Genomic DNA, 22727 nt, shown 5'->3' with positions numbered 1-22727 from the left:
ACAGGTCAGGGGCCACTGAGTCACCGTGAGACAGACCTCTGTGTCCCACTGCCCCGACCCCCAGCCTGCCAGCTCAGGACCTTCGCAAGGAGCATCAGAGGAGCGCTGGCTCCTCCCCGCGAAGTCGGGCGTCCCTGTGGCTCATTTTCTACAACAACACGTGTCAGAGTGAAACGGAGCCCTGCCGACAATTCTGGAAGAGCCGGAGGACCTGGGCCCAGCAGGCCCACCCTCGCGCACGGTCGGCTCATCGGCAGAACCGAAAGCGGCACTGTGGCCGCGGTGACGCAGCTGCCCCGAACTTCCTCCCGCACCGGTCCCTACCTTCAGGAAATACACATCCTCCAGGAGTAAGATTGGAAATACCAGAAAGCCCTAAAGCCATTTCAGCAGACGGGTCAGCCCACGTTTTCATCAGAAACGTGCACTCTGCGCGTGACATGATGAATAAGGAATCAGGCTTTGTTTAGTGGAGGTGTGACATTGGGGGCTCAGTAATCTGTCCCTTATTGTGTGTCTAAATTGGAATGCCTGGATAATAATTTAGCCTAAGCCACCAGGAAGAGATGGGGACTTATATAAATCATACACCACGGGGTATACAGCTCACTAAACAAATACCAACAGGAAGAATGATGTTTGCCTAATGGCGGTGAAATGTCAGGCAAAGTGTAGGCTCAGCAGAGCCTCCGCCATCCGCCTCCGCAGGATAAGCCAGAATCGTGAGGTTCAAGGGCGTGGGTGCCCCCACCTCCTCCAGGCTTCCCGAACGGAAGGCGGCCTTCTCCCTTGGGAAAAGCGTTTTTGGCTATTTTGTGAGGATTCAGTCTGAAAAAGATAAGTTCAAAGAAAAAGGATGGAAGGAAGGAGTGAAACAGGAAAGAAAGGAGAAAGAGTGAGGACACATTTTTGATTAATTGAAAGTGATTTCTTTTAAATAAAGATCATCGCCACCCAGGAGGACGTAATAACGGCTTTTCTGTCCTGCCCGCTGCCGTGCACCCACTGTCACGCGCTGCCTGCAACGTGTACTCGAGCATCTCAGAGAGACAGAGGGGAGGGAGGGAGGAAGGGGAATTCATGGAAAATTAAAATGAATGACTTGGACCAGATGTTGTGTCTCAGATACTATGAGCAGTAATACCACAGTACTCTCTGAGTATGTTTTTAGTCCAGTTGTTATTACTGTATTTTTAAAACACTCGCTGAAAGACGGAGAGTTTATCATCTGTTCTTTAACTTCTACTCTGAGTTACGTCCTTGATTTACTGATTTGAAGACTAAGGCAAAAATGGAACAGTGTTCTTTGTGATCACCTTCCGGTGTGGACAGCGTTCACTGTGTAACGATACCCTTATGTTCAGTATTTCATGCACATTGAGAACCTGAAAATGCATTAGAGATGCTTATAGCAATGTTTCTTAGACAGCCAGATATTTAAACATTTTTTTTTTTTGGTTATTTAGATCTTTAAGCTCTGTCTTCCACCTGTGGGTACAGTGGGTGATATTTTCTGAGCTGCGACCTTGAAATTTGGACAAGGCGTTATGTCTAACCACAACTGACATTTGAATATGAGTGTGAATGTCTTCTGGGTAAATACTGAGCATATCCTTTGACATGAAGGAAAATGTTTATTGAATAAGGGATTGTGTAATGTACGACGAAGGAATAAAGTGAAACAAGATGGCATGCCTTTTACTCAACGATCTTGCAGTCTATATACGCCAGATGTGAAAAGACGTTAAATAACGTAAAACCTTTTCTTAAAAGGGAAATGACTAAACGCTAAGTGACAGGGAGGCACGCGTGTTCTGAGTGTGTAGACTGGCGCTCGTAAGAAGTAGGTAATCTAAGAGTTATCTCTGGAGACCATAGTAGTAATAGCTGTCAGAAACATAACTGATGGAGGAAAACACGCTTGGAGCTTACCGGTAGATTTTTAGATGCCAAGTGTTTCATAGTTTGAAATTTGAAAGAGGGTCTATCTAAATTGGATGGTACTATCCTTGGTCTTGTAAAATGGGTTTTTCTGTTTATGATTTGAGCTTGAATGGCGAGATGTAGAAGCTGTGTTTAACAACGATTACGGGGAGAGTAGAGGATTAACCCAGCTACTGAGGGCAGGCGCCTGGGCTGTTCCTGTCGGGTCAGGTGGCAACCTGCACGCCCAGCGAGGTGACGTGGCCTACCCCGAGGCTGCTGCAGGGAGCACTCCACGGCTTACAAGCCTTCTCAGGGAGTGCAGTCTAAAAACTCTTGAAAACGAGTAAAACTAAAGAGAATGGACACAGTGAAACCCACTACCTTCCTCTTTCTTCGTAAGTCAGTGCTTCAGATGCCCACAACATTAAGGGTGTAAGTGACGTACAAGTGGACCCCCACCCCCACCCCGAGGCAGTGGTCCTGGCGCTGGACCCGCTTTGATGAATGCTTAACTGTCTCATTCACCAGCTGGCATGAAACAAACAAACAACTGGACAAGAGTTTCTAAGTGTGTCCCAAACATGGAGGTCGAGGAACCCTGAGAGTGTGTTTTGGTGTTTATGGAGGAGGATATGGTCTGGGAGATGCTATTCCGGCAAGATAAACCCGGATGCAAGGCTGAAAGGGAGCAGAGAACCCCAGCCAGACCCGTCATGTGGGACCGTCTGTCCGCGTCCCTGACTTTTCATCAGGAGAAGATTGATTCTGGAAAGATAAACGAACCTCTCCGAGCACCCCCACTCAGTCGGAAACTCAGCTGGGCCTAACATCCAGGATGCCCGGCTCTCAGTGCCAGGCTCCTCCCTCTCCTGCCGCTCACTCCCTCCAGGGGCGACGCTGAGCCCAGAATCAACAGCACAGAGTGCTCATGAATCTCATTATGAATTATGAGTCCTCGAATATAAATCAGGTAATATGTACCATCTCATATGGAGTAAATGTGTGGTTTCAATGAGGATTTATGGGCAATAAAGAGGGAAGTGTCTGGAATAGTGAATATTCCAGGCCAGGTAGCAATGATTATGTCTGTTTTGAGACAGATGGGGGAGCAAACTCACTAGACTGAGTTCTTTGTATTCTGACTGCATTTCCCTCAATAGTTTTTGCCGTCACAATAGTAAAATCCACTGTGAGTTGGTGCCCTGGCAAGAGAGTGGGCTGATCATTGTGGCGTGAAATGTTTGGTTTCTATGAGTTATTACATTTCTCATTGAAAATTGACATTTTTCAAAATTGACAAGTTTTCATTGAAAATGGACATTTGTCACTGACAATGGCGAATCTGTCATCATGTTTTTCAACGGGCTTTTTACGTAGGTCGTGATTCAGGACACTGTGACAAAAATTAAGGCAAGGGTGCCATGAGTATCTCCGTCCCCGTGGACAGTCACAGTTCATGTCATCAGTTAGCAGTCTGGCATCCTGGGCTCATGCCTGAGTCTTGCGAGGTTAGTCGATGTGAGTCCGTAACTGAGAGATGAAGTAACTCCTGACATGCTCAGAAGCAGCAGTCGGGGTGTGTCCCGCTGAGGCCCGCATTCTGACAACGACTGGTGCTTTTGCTGGTTCTCTTGGGAGGCAGCGTCCGATGTGTGGTGACCAAGCTCGCCCACTTCCGGGTCACTCTGCAGGGAGGCGTGCCTGCCTCGTGACTTTCCAGGGCTTCAGTCAGCGTGTAGATTATCCTTGGACTTGGCGGGAAGTGAAGCAGCGTTTCTTCCTCTTTATCTTCTCAAAGAATGACTGCACTCCCCTGCAAGGAACTCATTTTTTTTTCAGAATTTCTTAATTTACCCTGAAAATGGAGAGTCAACCTTTTTGACACTGATTATACCATTTGGCTTCAAATAGTTTTGAATAAGCAACATGCTTGTGTCTGGGAGCGTAACCTGCAGGAGCCAGGCTTTTACCACTCTTACCTTCCGTCAGTGACAGCTGGGGGGCGGGCCGAGCTCGAGGGCCACAGCTAAAGAGAGGTTCAATTCTGTCTTCCGTTTTGTTCTGTTTCTGTTGGCGGACGTGTCAAAGGAAAGACGTGCTCTCAGGCTGGGTGGTACGATGGGTATTTGCAAATCTCCATTCTTTAATTTATGCGGGTCTATTATGTGGGTTTTGTATACATTAAATGTTTTATTAGTTTTTTTTTAACAAGCAGCTGACTTGCTTTTCTTGAGCACGGCCCTGTTTGTCAAGCCATGCGTGTAAACAGTGCCCCAGTCCCAGCAGGAAAGCGCGATCCGTGGCACCTGCAGTGTCTGGCTCATGAGCCACTGGTTTGATATATTTATGAAACTCAGTAATAGACATCTTTTGATGTAGGACGAAAGAGGTTAGCCTGCATCACGGCAAGTGTGCAGTTCTCAAAATATTTATAAACGAGAGGGTGTCAGGTCTGCTGCCTGGCAGTGCAGGGAAGAGAATCCGGACCACGTTGCTGTGAGCATCCACGCGGTGAGCCGACAGCTGATCTCGCCCCAGCGTCAGTGAGCGGGAAGCGCGCGCTGCAGTCAGCCTGACGCACCACCACCAACAGCCCTGTGGTGGGGAAAGGGGGCCTGAGGTGGGTGCCTGGCTGCGTAACTCCACCCCAGGACGCCACCCCCTCTGTGGCACTCCATGCACTTCGCCGTAAGACGGTGCCGAAATGACAGTCTGCTTCTAAATCGTTAGCCTAGTGCCTGGCACAGAGCGAGGGCTCAGCAAAGGTTAGTAGTGCCGTTAGGAGTTGTTTGTTGAAACACTGCTGTGCTCTATTATAGATATACGTATATATGCATATATATATATAAATATAATGACATGATATATTATATATTATGGGGAACAGCTGAGTCATATTAAACACATGGCGATTTTAGAGACCCCTGTACGAAATGCCACTGCACTCGACAAGGTTAGAACACGCGAGTCATCAGAATGTGTGTCACCTGGAGCAGCCAAGGGCTGGACATTTAGGGAAGGAGGAGAGTGACGGAGCATCACCAAGAGACACTGGGCTGGACCGCCGAGGACGTCAGGGTGTGGATCAGCAGGAGAGAGAGCAGGATGGCTGATGACGGCGCAGCTGGATTGCACGCCTGCCTACTCTGTCTTCAGATCTGTGGCTCTGAGTCAGCAGAGACTGGAAAACTCTGGTCCAGGTCACGTATCCTGAGGGCCAGGAGGACGGCAGGCGCGTCCACGTGACCCACGGGTTTTCCCCTCTGGCTGCTTCTGAAGCCTGGAACGTTTTATAATTAGATGGCAGTTTACGCCAAGAGCAGAAAAGCACTGAAGGGCTATTGTTCCTTCAAGATTTACAGCCCAGGTTCATAGGCCTCAGTGTTAAACCTCCAGAGTCCTCCCATTTCTGATAAAATTCTTACACAAAGATGTCGCAGGAATTCAACAAGGTTACGTCTGACGGTGTAAAAACAGGACATCAGGCGCAGCAACAGAAGTGAGTGAGAGACATCAAGGAAATCCTTGAACAAAAGCACCCGGATGCTGGCTGGAACCCCCCAGCCTCTCAGGCATGACGGATTCTGCGTTCGAGTGACCGCGCCCATGAGCCGGGCAAGTGCAGGCGGTCTAGGTTAGGCTTTGCTTCTGTGCTTCTTGGATTTCTAGAGAGGAGCGCTCTCATGCCCACAGCCCTTAGGGAGTGCTGGGCCCCTCCTGCAATGTCACTCGCACACGGAATTATCTCTGAGCGTCTCCTCGGGGTGAGGCGTCCCTGGAATGGAGGTGCCGTGCCGTTGAAGAGAAGACCTGGCTGTCTGAGCAGATTTTAGCACCAAGAGGTTCAGGGAGGACGCGCTCATAAACTCTGGTGCAGCCTAGTGACTGGTCCTTCCTGTGGTTTTACGGGTGGCACTTGGCATTCTCCAGGTGCTGCAGCTCGTGGGCTGAGCTGAGTCTCTTCCATCTGCTTCTTTGACCTTAGAACACAGAGGCCTCCCACACCCAGTTCAGGGGAGACTTCCATGGAAGGGGGTGGCTTCAGACTTTCCCTAAGCCGTGCGTTTCCCTTTTTACGCTGCTTCCTGCAGACATTTTTCCTGTATCGCTCTGGCAGCTTTGTTGTATTTGTGTCTGCGCTTTTGTGTTGTTTCAGGAAAAAGAGATTTAAGTACCTGTATCTCTGTACAAGTGACTGTGAGCCATTTAATTAAGCTAAATCAAAACTGAATTTCATGTTGAAAGAGAAGTGGGGGCGCGTCTGTGGCGTCCCCCCGGGATGTAACGGGCAGTTTCCGGGAAACCCAGCTGAGTTCCCCGCTGGGCTCCCGTCCCAGGTGGGGGCTGGCGGGGCCTTACCCCGACGCCCTGGCTGCGCTGGGTGGGACGGACTTCGGTTACAAGAGCCGTGAACTACGTGTTCCACCGCTGCAAAAATCTGAACGTTCATGTTACCTTGTGGTTTAGAAAAAAGTCCTGGGTATCGTCATAACACTTAATGTATAATTTTAAAAGCAAACATTTAAGAATCCCTGCGGTGAAAATTATAGCACAAAATCCAATGTATAGAATTCACTGATAACCTGAAAAATAAAATATATCTTGAAATTCTTCTCCCACCCCCTACTCCTGAAACATGGCTGGTTATTGCTTTTGGTTCAACAGAATGTGCCTGGTAGCGTCTCTTTACCTAGAGGAGTATCTCTTCTACTAAGTTTGTGCCTTTAGAGCAATCGAAGCCCGGAAGTCTGAGCATTTAAGGCTCCCGCACAGGCGGTCGGGGCTGTGAGGTGGCTGGTGGGTTCCTGGAACACTGCTCACAGCCCGCTCCGACTCGCTGTGCTGCTCAGCGGTCACACGCCACTGGGCTTCCCTGGCTCCAGGCCCTTCTGTCCACTCAGACACTTACACCTAAAGACGCAGGCACGCTGCTCCCGTGCTCGCACGCTCTCTCCAGCGGCTTTCCATGAAAGAAAGAGTAAGTTACCGGCACGTGTGGGCCCCTGCAGCCTCACCCCTTCTTAGCGCTCTTACCCTCTGCCAACAATTTCTAAACGAGGCACGTGCGTTCTGGTGGCAGAGTCCCTGTGCCCACAGTGAACATTCTCCTGCTGTTTTCAAAATCTGTTCGGTTTCAAAACGCGCCCCGGATGTAGCCAGACACGGCCTGCCCCGCACGACCAGCCCCGACACCTTCCTCTACGCGCCTGCGGTCTGGGGCGGCCAGCTGCGGGGGCGCCCCGCGTGCAGCTGTGTGTTTCCACCCATCTTTCTCCCACGATGGTCATACCCTTAATGTCAGAAGCAAGAGTTTATTGGTGCATTTTTCACCGTGAAGTTCAAGACGGCTCAGAATGTGGCGAGGGCACGAATTCATTTCTTTCGTAGACTTTGCGTACTCCAGAAGCCTAAACGGTTCTAGGAGGGAGGGTGAAACTGCGTCTCACGGACTGGAATGTGGAAGTTGGGCCTCAGAGCACAGGGCTGGACACAGGCCCCCTGCGGTCTCTGAGAAGCTGCGGCAGGTGAAGGGCCCCAGCGCGGCCTTTCTCAGCAACCCAGTAGCTTACGGATGAGCGGTTCCTCGGGCTGCCGGGTCATTGTCCCAGGCAGGATCCTTTATACACAAATTACATAAATATCCTTTAACACTGAAAAAAACTAACTCAAACAGAACAAAAGACAATAGCAAACTGGACTTTGCTTTTCACTAACTCTGAGCTTAAAATTGAGAGGAGACTGTCGCCTGTGGCTTTGATGATGCTGACGTTCACTCCTCTGAAAGGTTTCTTTAGGGTTGGGAACCAGACGGGACGCTCATCTTCCCCACTTGCGTTCAGCGTAGGAGCGGACATCCCAGCCGGAGACAGAAAGCAAGAAAAAGACATAAAAGACACCCACACTGGAACCGAAGAAGTAAACCCATCTGTTTGCCGGGGATACAATCTTACATACAAAGACTCCACCCAAAAGCGGCTAGAACTAATGACTGAATTCAGTAAAGTTGCAGGACACAAAATTTACATACAAAACCCGTCGTGTTTCTGGATCCCAGCAGTGGGAGGGCATCGCGGCGTGTGTGTTACACCCGAACTCTTCAAACTCTGCGTGTTAAACACGTACAGCCTTTTGAATATTAATTATATCTCAATATGGTTGAGAAATGTAAAAAAATAAACAAATAAAAGGGTAATTTTAGTAACTCCGTGGCTGAGTCATGACACAAAGAATAAAAATGGATTCTATCCAGAGAAACAAGAGGCAGCTGTGCTAGAGGGAGGGCACCAGGAGCGACCTCAGCGTCAGACGTGCGCTCCAGCCGCAGGGACAGTCACCGCTCCTTCCGCAGCCCCTGCAGTGCGGCTCGTGTCCACGTCGGGGGGACAGCAAGGAGAAGGCAGAGCTGCAGGAACAAGGAAAAGACCGTGGTTCCCAGGGGTTGGGGGGAGGGAGGGGGAGGGAGGGATGTGTAGACGGAGCACAGGGGACGTTTAGGGCAATGAAATTACTCTGTGTGACACTACAGTGGTGGCTGCACGTCATTCTGCCCTTGTCAAAGCCCATAGAACGCACAGCATCAAGAGTGGCCCCTCACGTAAACTGTGGCTTTGGTCGATCACAATGTGCCCATGTCGGTTCATCGATTGCACCGAACAGGCCCCACGGATGAGGGGGCTGAGGGAGGGGAGGACACACGTGTGGGTGGGGAGGGCTCTGTGCGAACTCTCTGTATTTTCTGCTCAATTCTGCTGTGAACCTCAAACTACTCTAAAAAAATAAAGTCTATTAAAAATTTAAAAAAAAAAAATGAAGAGACAATAGGGATGAAGACGTGACCGAGAGCAGCCGTGACTGGAGCTGTGGCCGTGGGCTCCAGGCGGCTCCCTCCAAGCCGAGGGTGCGCTACGGTTAGTGAGCCGCCGCCCGAGCTCAGTGCCAGGTGGGAGCAGGTGACAGCGGGGGCGGCAGAGAGGAGCTGAGGGGCGATCCTGCGCAGCTGCCGCCCTGGACCAGCACTCAGTCAGTGAGGGGCTCCAGACGGCTGAGCGAGGAAAGCCTCTTCCAGCAAACAGACCCGCGTCGGTGGTAGAGTCTGTAAGCCGTCTGAAATGTGTACCCACTTCTCGTCTGACTCAGCTGTGCGGAGGGTGACCTTGACAGTGACGCTCAGCCTTCAGGACCGCAGGTGCGTCCTTTCCAAAGGCAGAAGCAGTCGTAAGGGCTCTCCCTCTTAAGGCCCGTGTGTTCATCGTCCCTGGCGTGAGAGGCGCCCTTGTTTGTGTGGCTGGTCCTCGGGACTGCCCGTTGCTTATTCGTGTAAATATTGATGAGTGAGGAAGTGGGTCTGGATTCCAGCTCTTTTTAACGGGGCAAGACGAGTGAGCAAGGGCTGAAGAGAAGTGTGTTCGTGATTTATCTCAAGAGGAAAAGCTTCCTGCTCCGACTTATCTCATGCCTCACAGAGCGTCTGTGCGTCTCCGGAAATGAAGCCACAGCCATTCCAGTTAGTCTTTGCCCAGTGGGCAGTGAAATGACAGGAGCATCGAGCAGTCGTGTCTGAAAATCCCAGCCTCGTAGACGCTTGAAAACGTTAAAAGGAAAAATGCTAAGAAGTTAGAGAGAAGCAGGAAGGAGGTCCTGAGAATTTTGCAGTATGTCGTAAATATTCAAGCAGTTTTTCTTATCGCCCCGCTCAATTCCTAGCGCGGGTGAAAGGAGGTGGAGTTAACTGGGTGAAAATCTAAAGCAAGGGAACCGTTTCTGGAGGCGTCGCTGGAGTAGCGGGGTGGGTGTGCCGACCCCGCTCAGTCACTGGCCGCCACGGAGATGAACCCGCGGCAGTCACGGGGCCGTCACATGCTTGGGGGCAGGTGGGGCTCGTGACTCCCATCCCTGACCTTTCATCTCTGGAGAGAGCTATGGAGCCCAGACCTTGCCTGGATGAGAAAACGACTGCAAAGCCACGCTCAGTGTGGTTGCTGTGTCTCGCTGACTCACGCACCCGTCACGTCCTTTCAAACAATTGAATTCTCATCCCCACCCTCCCTAGATATAAACTAGCAAAAACCAAAAAACCAAAGAAACAAAACAAGACAAAAAACAAGCACGGACGCAAACGAGCGGATCGAAGCTCTCTGAGCTTCCCGGCCAACCAAGCTGCGCTCCGGTGCCAACCACGGAAGGACACGGAAGGGAAGGGCAGGACGGGAAAGGCTGGGACCCCAGGAAGGACGGGGTCCTTGGAGAAGAGATTGGATGAGGACAGTTGGGAAAGGGGACAGTATAAGAGCCTGTAGAGGGACACTTGAGCCTCAGGTGTCGGTGGGACAGAGACAGCCCTGCCCGAGTAGCAGTGGCGACCTCGTATCCGCTGGAGGAAAGTTTGCAAAGCCTGGATCAAATTTCTCCCTGAATCTCATTCCAAAATTCTCTAATTTGAGTTGGGAACCGATAAATCAGTCTGTGGAAACAGACTCCTCCCAGGTAACCTGTATTTTAATTACAGCCTTCTGGAAACCCCGAGACTGTCCACTGTGGTGCTTTTGATGGTAGGCATTAATTCCTGGTCTGGAGGATTTTTAAACAGCCGCTTATTTTTGTGTCCCTACGGATCCAGGTCCTGTCCGTGCCTGCCAACACTTTGGGTGCATGGGGCTTGAATGAGGGACCGAAGGCCCTTGTCAGTTTCGTTCACCTGCATTTTCTCTTAAAACAGTGGGGATGACGCCACAGCGAATACCCTGGAAAATCAAGAGTCCAGCCTGAGTCGACTTCTTTCATTCTCACTTCATGAAAAGAACAAAGAGAACTCCTCATGGGCTGACTGTCATCCAGCCAGCTGTGCAGCCCCCGCTGCGGGCGGTTCACTTGCCCGCAGGTGTCTGACGGGGGAGGTGCGGACGCGCTCCTGAAACCACTCTTTCCTCCCCCCAGTTGCTGCTTCCTCGCTGGTGCCGTTGCAGCTCCGCTACATTGTAACAAAACCAGACGTTTTCCCTTTAGCGTGTGCCCCACCGTCCCCCAGCTCAGCGGGCTAAAGCGGGCCCTTCCGTGGTGTCCCAGCCCTGCACCACCACGCAGGGGGAGAGGCCGGGAGACGGCCTCTTCTCAGGAGCAGCGCCGTCACGCGGCCCTCGGCCTGGAGCGCATCTCTGTCCGTACAAAGGACATTTTTTACAAAAGCAACGAGCCAGGGGTTCACGCCTCTGTATAATGAACAACTTAAATAATCTGTATGATTCCAATAAAATCACCCACTTATCACAAAATGAACCCGGACAGCCAATGCGTACATTTCTTAAGAGAATTATCAAGTTTTAAATTGTATTTGTTAATCCTAGGACAGCGCTGAACATGTGGGTCCGTGGTGCATAATGCTGTTTTATTATACTGGTTATTGTTTAAAGTTATCATGGGATTTCACTGGAGTAATGAAAGCAGAAATATTTCCGGCAGCATTAATCAGGACATATGCTAACCACCCGTGGTTTGGGAGACAGTTTTCGTCTCAGGGTCTTTCGCAGGCGCCCAAACAGCGGCTGCTCTCTTACTCTGGTGGGTGTGAAGCAGCGAAGAGTCACTCGATCGCTTGGCGTTTAGCCCGGGCACTGATGCGCTCGCGTTCTAGCATACGGAGCAGTCCAGCGTCCGTTCTCAAATTATGCTTTTTCTCTGTGTGCGTATTTGTCTAGACAAAGAAAAATGAATGCACTGAGGGCTGAATGTAAACGTCTGGTTTGCCTGTCAGCTTTATTCCGTGGGGTAAGTGCAACCCCTCTGTCTTTCTGCCCTGAGTCTTGTATTAGGAGTCACTCTCTCCTGTCTCATCACCTCGTGTTTTTCAGCAAACATCCGGGCAGCCGCCTCCTTCCCCCGGTTGCTTTTCTGCTCTTGTGCTTGGTTTTCAACCGCATCAGAGCCTCTGTCTTATGGGACTGAGCACAACATACCTACTCAGAAGTTTGACCTAGACCAGACCTGGCAAAAAGTTTGAGTCAACTCTGGAACGCCAAGCTTCAGGCCACTAGATCGCCGTTAAAAGTGCGAAACTGCAGACTTCCTGTGGTGTCAGAGCTCTAACTGGACTCCTAAGGACATACGGGTGTCATCACCTTATGAAAAATAGTATCAGTTCAACACACTTACAGAAACTACATAACATGCCCATGTAACCTGTCAGGTGTTACGCCGGTGAACATAGTAAGAGGTTGCTAAACTGACTGCAGTAAATATTTTACGTAAATATTTGTATAACTACGCACCTCTTTTGGACCTACATTACCTTGTACACCTGTCCCCCAAGGTATTCTGACAAAATTCCTCTGTTTCTTCCTCCATCGCGTTCCATCCTCCGTGACCTTGATCTGTAACTGTAAAGTGCTCTTACTTTCCTCTCGCGTCCTCTCCCTTTCTCCTCTGCGTGTGCCTTCACCACGGCTCCGCCAGCTTTCAGATGTAGACAGAAACACGGGCCGCACTTCTGTGCCTTTGAGGGTTATTTGAATGAAGAAACACATGAGCAGTCTTTCTCCACATCTCACTCTCCACCCAGGCAGACACGTTTCCCCACGATCACAGAGACCTACACAAAGCCAATTCGCACGAAAGAATAAGGATGATTTAGCCACTGAGGCTGAGCGCTGGCAATGCTGTGCAGGAAACCGTGCCCGGAGAGGAGGGGAGCCCCCCACTGGACCGAAGCACGCCTGCTAACTACTGCTCCCTTCAGACAGCCATCCAGAAAGGAGGGTCTGAGGGTGGTGCCTGGAAGTGTTATTGTGTTTGGCTTTGGTTTGGGTACTTGATGATCAAGAAAAGTTTTTATCATAATGACAGTATTTTAGAGCAGAGGGAAAGTAGCTCTGAATTTTAAACACCCCCAAATCCAGGACAAGTTGTGAGAAAATGAAGGAAAGACTCTCTGTTCACTCAGCTGTTGAAAATTAAATCGAAGAAGATAATTTTAAGTCTCTTCTCTCAAATTTGTGTCACACACTGTTGCTTCCTCATACTTTCCCCCAGATGAGGTTGTTTCATGTACTAATATGATCTCTGATTCTTGAGACATTCTAGAAGGGCAGGGCATCTGAGCAATCCAAGGAGAACGTTTCACTGTGGTCAGTCAAACTCTAAGCAAGACACACAAATAGTCAGAACTGTCCATATTGGGAGCCTTAACTGTGGCTTTAAAATCTTTAATACAGTGATGAAAATCTTTGACAAAAAAATACCAGATCCAAAAATTTAACCAATACACAGAGGCCACCTTTTAAATTCTCTCATATCATCTAAATTTTGTTTTGTTTCATATTTAATATGGAAAAGGAGTTGAATAATGTGGGCTGAACGACGAGAAATGTTTGCAGGGTAAGGAAAAAAAGTGGATTTGCTACCAAAAATAATGCACGTAAGCTGAGGTAGAAGAGGAAAGTAAACGGAAACTTGCATGGTGGAAAAAGATCAAACTGCAAACTCAAACTGAGCAGAAGAACTGAACAAACTGAGGACGAGGTGAGGAGTCACGGCCAACACTGGACTCGTGGTGTGGACAGTACGGGAAATGACGCCCTAGGTGAGACTGGCTCACGCGGGCAGGGCGGCACCTCCAGGAGGACGAGCCTGTAAGTCAGTCCTTTACTGTTTCAGGATGTTCTGTCTGTGCACGAGGGAGTCCAGCTTACACGCCTTCCTAAAAACGTTTCTTCTCGCTAGAATTGCTTTTGCTGATTCATCAGCCACGTTTTCTCCGTTTCCCTGAAAGCAGTTCATATTTTCTGAAGCCCTCTTCCGTCCAAAGGCACAGGTGCCTGTGCGCTGAGAAAGGTTAGGTGGAGAGGGGCTACTGGTCCTGCCAACAAGATACTGATGGGAGCACTTGAGATGTGGACGGGAGACCTACTTCCCTGGTATTCCCGGGATAAGTTACTTCCGTGTCCTTGCTTCTGGTCTCTGGTTGGCCCCGCTGCCCGCAGCTGCGTCTTAGCAGCAGAGTGGGGGGTGGTCCGCAGAACCAGCCCACAGCCCTGCTCTCGCTGTCCAAGTCTACTGGTCTGCCAGATGTGAGACCACACGGACGAGTTCCCACCTTATCTCGTCTACCTCGACTTCTGAATACAGGAAGTTTAGATCCTTCTTTGTGAAATTCTGAGCAGAACTATTTATGGTCATTCTGGCCTCATTAACATATTGATCCCGCTTATGGGTTCAGCTTGTTTTTGAGGAGAAGCATTGGCCAGGTCTTCCATTCAGCGATCAAAATATACTTTTGGAGAAAAAATCCTTATAATCTCATAAAGACACATATTAGTCAACCCAGTGTTCTTTTAGTAACCGTTTTAAGTTCCATATTAACTGACATTCCAATAAGGCAGGCCATAAAGCTTTAATTTTCTGCGTCAGCATCACACTGACTTTTCATATACAAGATTTATGTAGAGACACTTGTTCTGTAGAATATATTTGTAATTACATCCTAAAAAAACACATTGATGGCACCTTCACTGTAGAATTAACGATACGACAATGCTTATTATTGACTTGTATAATGAGCAATGTAATAAGCATTATTGATTTTCCCATTACATTCCAAATAAAAATGTTCCTCCAATAAGAGAAAGTCCGTTTAATGAACGACGGGTGATGACTTCAGCTGAATCCTCTGTGTTTTCACCTGCGTCTTCTGTTAGCTTCTGGAGACGCTAAATGCTGCAGGCAATCAGAAGAGTGATTTGAAATTAGGCTCGAAGAACTGACCAAAGTAGTGTTACCTGCTGAGGGAGTTTGGAAATTTCTTCTTCTTACCAGAAATACTCGCAAGCGGAGTAAATTGACAACGGTGAAGGATGGTTATCATAAAATTGGGAGTGTATTGTGTTAAACGGTGACCTCCAGTAGGTTATACCCACATCCGAATATCCAGACCCTAGGAATGCGATCTTATTTAGAAGAGGGTCTTTGCAGGTATAATTAAGATCAGGAGCTCAAGGTGAGGTCATCCTGGATTCCCCAAGTGGCCCTAAATCCAATGACAAGTGTCTTTATAAGACAGAAGAGGGGACAATCCAGACACACACAGAGGAGGAGCACAGGTGGCCGTGGAGGTGGCAGGTGGAGAGATGCACCCAAGGCTGGGGTTGCTCGGGGTCGCCAGAGGCTGGAAGAGGCAAAAAAGGGCCTTTTTTTTTTTTTTTTTTTTTTTTCCGCCTCTAGAGCCTCCAGGAGGGGTGCAGCCCTGAAGACAACTGGCGTCAGACCCTTGGTCTCCAACCTTATGGCAGAACACGCTCCTATGGCTTCATGCCACCCAGGGTGCAGGAACTTGCTCCAACAGCCTCAGGTCGCTAATACAAACAATGGTTCCGGTAAGTTGCAATGGCCGGTGAGAGAGAAGGAGCCTCTGGGGAGCCAGTAGAGGCTTCCAAGACGCCTTTGCATGCTCTTGAATTCCCTGAGGTCTGTGTGGGTCCTGCGGAAAAAATACAAGTTAAAAAAAAAAACGTTGATTTTGCCTTGGGAGACGTAATTCAGAAGCTGCACTAGCAGGATTGAGCAGGGGCGCAGAAACCTGGCACCAGCGTGGCAGGAGGAAGGGTGCTGGGCTTAGTCTTGTAAGTTCTTGCCGGGAAAACTCAGACTCGCTCTTCCTCTCGGAAGCCCGGCCCAGCAAGCCAAGTACAAACCAAGAGCTTGCTTGCCGAGTGTGGAATCCGAACACAGGAGATGGGTCAGCAAATCTGATTATTTAATGACAGCCAAGACACACAGCCCAAAACACCTGTTCAACTATAGAGATTTTTATTGCCAATAAGATTAGAATGATAGAGATTTGTTTTTTAAAAGATTTCCTCTTTTGATATCGCTAGAAATACTTGCTCCTGGGCTTGGCTTGGTTGGTCGGTTGGTTCTAAACTTTTCCCCGGTGCAAGCGCGAAGCTCCCTTCGGCGGACACCTCCTCTCTCTGAACAGTGCTTAGCTTAGTCAGACCCCTGACTGATCTGCTGGTCTGATGGACTATTCAGAATCTTAAAGTGAACTTACTTGTTTTTTTTTTTCTTTTCTAACCCACGCAGAGTTAATTTTCGAGCGTCCTTTCCAGAGGACATTTTTTCCTCTTCTTACCCAGTTCTTCGGGCACCCCGCCCTAAACGCTTGTCGGTTAACAGGCTGGATTTTCTGCCTGCAAAGGTGCCACAATGCCTATGACATTACGTTTATCTCTACCCATCCCTAATCCAAGTCCAAAGTCACAAAATTTTGTAGATAAAGTTAAATTGGATAGGAAAGGGAGCTGACCTTCAGATAAAGCCGTTTGAAAGGATTTAAAAGATGTGACAAAATAAGAAAAATAAAAATGTAAGTCTGCTCCAGGAGGACAGCTGATAAGTGGCCAGAAAAGCAACTTCTTTCTCTAAAATGATTGTCTTTGTCATCCAGGGAAAAATAATCACGCATTAAGCCAAATATGTGCTCTGCACGCTTCCCCCTTTGAAAGAGGAGCTGTTTTCAGCCGCAGAAACACGACCGCAGCTGGAACACAGCTCACGTCACTCACGACAGACGTTTAAAGGCTTATTCGTAAAAGGCCAAATATTACACACGTGATAAAAACTGAAAATTAAGTTTTTGTTTTCAAAGAACTTCTTTGGCTGCCATATTTACTACATTCTGGTTCAGTCATTATTCCGAATTTACCATATAAAAGGCTTTCAATTACAGCTTTGGGATGCAGTGACAACGGAGCCTGCATACAAATTGAAAACCCTAACTTCCTCTGTTTGAATGCCTTTTGCTGATGAAAATGTAATTCTTATTTTTAGATTTTAGACGATGGAAATTGTAGCCAGAAAAAATCACTAGACCGTGTTTGCTGTTCCACTTAAATTAAACGATACCTTATTTATTCCTCAAGTAAATTGGTTTTCACAAGTACCTACTAGCATATCAGATACACACCCTTTTCCCTCTCCCCTACATACAATCTATTTTTGGCGACATTTTTGCTCAGTGGTTAGGCACAGGCCACAGAGATGAGCTCAGTTATTAAACAGCAATGAGTTAATTCAGGATCGCCTTAGAAGGTAGTCATAGATTTTTTTTTTCTCCTTATGGATTAGGATCCCAGACAAGACGGCCTAGATTTCCTGAAAATGCAATTTTTTTCTGAAGCCTAGGCTCAAATTCTCCATATTTTATATATATATATGTGTATATATATATATATATATATATAACCTTTTTGTTTTGTTTTTATTGAAGTACAGCCAGTTTACAACGTTGTGTTAATTTCGGGTGTGCAGCGTACACAGCCTTTATTGAGGTACAGTTGATGTGCAAACCCTGGCAGCCATTTAATGTGCACCTCGTGATGAGTTTGGACACACGCGTACTCCTGTGACACCACAGTCATAGTCAAGGTACTGAATATATCCATCACCTCCAAAAGTTGCCCTGTGTTCTTTTGAGATGTGTGTGTGTGTGTGTGTGTGTGTGTGTGTGTATTTTGTGATAAGAACACTTAACATGAGACCAGTCCTTTTACCATATTTTCAAGTGCACCGGGCAGTACTGGTAACTGCCAGCACCGTGCTGTGCAGCAAATCTCTAGAACTTGCTCCTTGTGCATAACAGGAACTTTATGCCCTTTGAATAACAGCTTTCCATTCCCCCCAACCCCAGCCCCTGGCAAAAAGCAACGCATGGATTAAGAGAAAATATTTGCAAACTGTCTATCAGATAAGGAGGTAATTTCCTGGGCCACCTTAAACCGTTTAATTCAAGCAAATATGGAAACCTTGCCTGTCACACCGGTAGACAGGTGTGGACAGGTGTAGACAGGTATGGACAGGCGTGGACAGAAGCATGCACCCAGGACTTCCTTCCTATCCAACTGGAAAGAGGAGGCATCAGACGGCCTGCAGTCATCAGAACACCCGTGGTCCCCCCGTCGACGTGGAAGCTGGGTGCTAGGACACAGGGAGCAGGTGAATGGTCATTTTTCAGGAGGGCAAAATACATTGCATTTTGATCTTCTGTGATCACAGCGGTGCAGATAATAACCAAAGAGAAGTTAAACCAATATGCAGTTCCAGTATACCCTTTGACAGAAAATGTATCTTAGAAAAAGTGCTTTTCCTAAAGAAGCAAAATCTTAAAAGTTACATTCTTAATATAGACGCCAGAAGTGGATTTTCTAAAAGGCTCCGAAGATGGTCTCTTATGCTGCAATTTCTTCAGAAACAGAGGATTAAATATCGACGCCCAATCAATGGATAAAGCACCTAAGGTGACAGGCGAAGTGATTTTCAGTCGCGCTCTAGACAGCAGCACGAAGTCCTCCTCCTGCTTCCCCAGTCGCCTCTAACTGCGGCATTTGCTAAAAACGGTTTCATTCTGCAGTTTAGTGGAAAATCAAATATTTGATTCAGCTCTTAGAATGTCCTCCTTGAAAGCACTGGACTTTTCCATCATTAAAGATAAAACCCCGCTTGCCTGCAGGGTCTGCTTTGTGGGAGTGACCCCCGAGCACGGCCGCGAACAGCAGAGGCCCGCGCCGGCAGTGAGCAGTGGGGCCGCGTCCTCGCGGGGAGCACGCGCGGTAGAAGCGTAAGCGCACCTCTCGGCTCTCGTTTGACAACAGGCTCTGCGACAGGAAGTCGGTTCTCCATCATTTCGGTGCTTCCAGACCCACAGGGATTCTGAAAATGATGTGTGTGTGTGGGGGGGGGGGGTGGATTATGAGCTGTGCCCCAGACCCCGACCTTGACTGCCATTAAGCTGCGCAGTCATCTGTATGAAAACAGAAGCCTTGTGGATTATACCCTAGAGCGAGCCCTTGGTTGTCGCGTCAGGTAAGTGAAAACTGACTTCTGGCATCAGCTGTATCCAGAAGGCGTCGACATGACACAGCAGCAATGAGGGCGATAAAGCGCTTCGTGTTGAAAGCAAGCAAAGGGGATTCCTTTCGTGTGTGTATTTGTTGGGGGAGGGTCAGCTTATGGCCCCCAAACCAGATTTAATCCCTCCAGTAAATGATCTATGTGTGACCTTTACTGAAAATTCCGACAGAAGGTATGTATTTTGGTGGGTGAGGGTGGTTGGTAGCCCTGGGTGTTGAGACGGCAGAAGAACCCGCTCCTAAAACCAGCCGGGTGAGTGAGGCAGACCGAGGTCGCGCGGCCTCACATCCCCATCGCCCCCGGCCCGCTGCAGTCAGACCGCGCTCCCGGCCTCTCCCTGCTGCCACCACAGACCTGTCACCTGTCATCACACACGTGGTCTCCCGCCCAGACGTCCCCGCCCCACCACCCTCCTCTCTGCTAACTTCTCTTTAAAGTCTGTACGTTTTTAGAGCAGTTTTAAGTTCACAGCAAAATTGAGAGCAGGTACACAAATTTGTGCCCCACCCCACACGTACAGCCCCCCACTATCGGTGTCCCCCACCAGAAAAAAAAACTTAGCAAACGGGGCAGCTCCACGGGCACTCAGGCGCAGGTGCCACGTCCGTGTGTGATGAAAAAAGGTCCGGGCGCCGCAGGGGTGGTGGTGATGAATGTGAAAAGCGTTTTTACAGGCTCCTGAATCCAGGACCTAATTTCCTTCTGCATGAAAACACAAAGGAGTTTGGCCTGGTTTTAATAAGCTTTCCAGGAAGGCAATTTCCAGGAAGTGCGAACCGAAGGAGAAAAGTGCTCTGGGCGTTTCTTTATTCAGAACATTGCAGGAGCTGCTTTCCGTCATGGAAAATCGCACCCGCCGGCCTCCGTGCTCCCGGCGGCCAGGCCACGGGTAAAACCCAGCTGCGTCCTCAGCGTTTGTAGCGCGGCTTCCGCGGTCGCGCTGCCTGGGGGTCGCGGCTCCTGAACGCTTCACTGCGAGGGCAAGGCTGTTAGACACTTAGGCGTTCACCACCGAAAACGTATTTTTACTGTGAAAGACAAAAGCGAAGTCATCCCCCATCAGTGGGACCTTTGTTATGGGCCATGAACCCACGTCCACCCACCGTCACCCAGAGTCCACCGCTGACATCAGGGTTCACTCCAGGTGTCACACGTTCTGTGGCTGGGCAGCTGTATAAAGACACGTATCCCACTGGTGACCTCCCCCAGGACACTTCCTGCCTCTGCCCGGCCCGCAGCGGGCTTCTCCGTTTACCGCTGTCACTGTCAAGATGTCACTGTGGGGTCACTAAAGGGAGCATTAGACTACACAGTTAGACTGTCTTGTCTTGTGTTTTTGTTCTGTTTTGTTTTTTAATTTACATTTTACAATTTTCAAGGCGACACTCCATTTACAGTTACAACAGAACGTGGGCTGTGCGCCCCGTGTCGTGCAGCACACAGGGAATCCACACCGGGAATTTCTAGGGGTGTGCACTGCACATGGTGCAGTTAGGGACCTACTGTCTGGAACACAGCCAGTATTAAATAGTGAGAAGAATCATGATTGTGATTACATTATTGCAATTTATTGCTTTTCTCCTTATTTAGAATATAGAGCCTGGCACAGACACAGGATAAGCATTTGAGGCTTTGTAATTATTAATATTAATATAAAAACATAAACGTATTTTATTAATGTGAAGCTGAGTTTCAGTTTCAATATTGTATGTCACAAACAACAATAAAAATAAGAGACATTTTTATTTAAATCAGAAATAGGGCAAAGTATATAGGTAATTATATTTCACTCAAAATCCTCAATGGCTTTTATTTTGAAGCTTGACAACATAATTACGCATTTCTTCTGCAATAATAAGACATAGTCATCAAGGAAATACAGAAGAAAGAGGAATTTCAGAGTCAGATATTTCATAAGCTATAATAAGTTTTAAAGAAGAATTCATTCAAGGACAGGCATATCAATGGAGGGGAACAGAAATCCTAAAAATAGGCCCATTTAAAAGGACATTCGATAAATGATGAGTGAAAGTGCCAGTAATTTAAGATGTTTCGTTAATGAATGAAGGGCACTATGATTATTGCTTCATACTTGGAAAAAACTTGACTAGATGATTGTTTTCATGCAATAGGTGAACATAAGTTATTGATGAACAAAATATATAACTATAAAAAGAAAACATGAAATAGATAATTGTATATTTAAATTGTAATATTTTTGAATGTGGTAGAAAAATTTAAATGTCAAAACCCTTAAAAGAGGATCACTATGTAAAAAACACTTCTGGGTATAAAAAAATGACGTTAAAGGATGTATCAGAGTGGGCCGTGGGCACGAGTTTATTTTAATATATACGGATAGATAAATTCAAAAATAAACACAGGTAAGATTATATACTTAGGCTTAACGCACAAGCATTTCCCAGCTCTGCCCACCGGGGGGCCTGGAAGCCAGGGCCCCGCGGGAGCAATGAGCCCCCCAGGCCCGCGTCCTTGTCCTTAGGCACCGCGTTTCACCCGAGGAATCAGCACCACGAGGAGAAATGGCTGGCTCTAGGGCTGGGGCAGGAATCCCAGGCTGTCTCTCTGTGCTTTTCTTAGTGTGTCTCCTGCGCCAAGTGAGGTTCTGCGGGACTTCCCTTCCCTCCACGTTGGTTCAGAACGCGTCCCCGGGCCAACAGCTGAGGGGACCGTGGGACCCGCCTGGCTTTCTCCCTTTCACGGAAAACACTCACTCATGTGTTTCGTCCAGCATCATAGCTGTTTATCCCAGAGGGTAAGTCTGAGCCTTTCATCACCGTCGTGACCAGGGTTCAAAACCCTCACCTTTCCTAGTGGTTGAGAAAATAAAATGGGAATGCACCATGTTTTTTTTCCAAGGCAACTGGCCTTTTAAGCAAATATTCAGTAAGAAGAGAAACTGACTCAGAATTTAAACTGGTATAAAATTTCTTATTATTAAACTATCAATACGTTAATGTATTAAAATGTGCGTGCGCTTCAATTCCAAAATGTTACTTTGTTATTTTTAAGGAAATGGAGATGAAAGCAAGACACCGGAGCATGGAGAGAGACAGAGACAGAGAAAAGAAGAAAGAAGGAAGGAAAGGGAAAGATTTGTTTAAAAAATCCTTTGAGACAAGGTGACCCTGAATTTAAAAAATTCAGATTTCACAGTCCTTACAAAATTTTCTGAATGTTTGCATTGGAGACACTGAGGCCAAGAATCATTCCTGCCGGAACGACCCTGGGGAATAGTTACTCCTAAAACAGAAGATGAAGACGCAAGTCGGGAAGGAGCCCCCGGATTCTGGGCGCGATGCGGGGGCGGGAGGCTGGGTCCCGGGCCCCGGGGCAGGGGCTCCGGGGAGGCCGCGGGGCCTCCTGCTGAGGTCGCGGCTAGGCGTGCCCGAGGGAGGCGGGCCGGGGCGCGGGGCGGCAGGTGCTTGTCCCGCCCGGGGGGCTCCGGAAGCTGCGCGCAGCCGCACCCCGGCTGCCGGGGGGCGGGGGGCGGGGAGGACGCGGGCGCACGCCCCCGGCCGGCGGCCTGGGCTCAGAGCGCGGCCCTGCCCCGTTCCCCGCGCGCAGCCCCGCCCCGGGAGCGCGCTCCCCCCCCCACCCAACTCCAGGCCGCGGGCGCCCCCGAGCCCGCCCCGGGGCAGCAGCCGGCTCCCGCCGCGAAGCGCCGTCCCTCCCGCTGGGCGTCCGCCCCGAGGCCGCCGCCGCCGCACCGCCGGGCGGGCCCGGGCGTGGCCGTGCGCCGATGGGGCGTTACTTTTGAGCAGACGGCGGGCGGGCTCCGACGCCGGGGCCGTTTGCTGAGCCCGCCGCAGCCGGCCCCCGGCGCTCCGAATCCGCTCGACGTGGCTGCGCGCCTGTGCCTGTGCCGCGCTCGCCCCCGGCGG

Source organism: Camelus bactrianus, chromosome 35 (genome assembly GCF_048773025.1).
Source record: "Camelus bactrianus isolate YW-2024 breed Bactrian camel chromosome 35, ASM4877302v1, whole genome shotgun sequence".
NCBI lineage: Eukaryota > Metazoa > Chordata > Mammalia > Artiodactyla > Camelidae > Camelus > Camelus bactrianus.
This window is presented reverse-complemented; position numbering follows the sequence as displayed.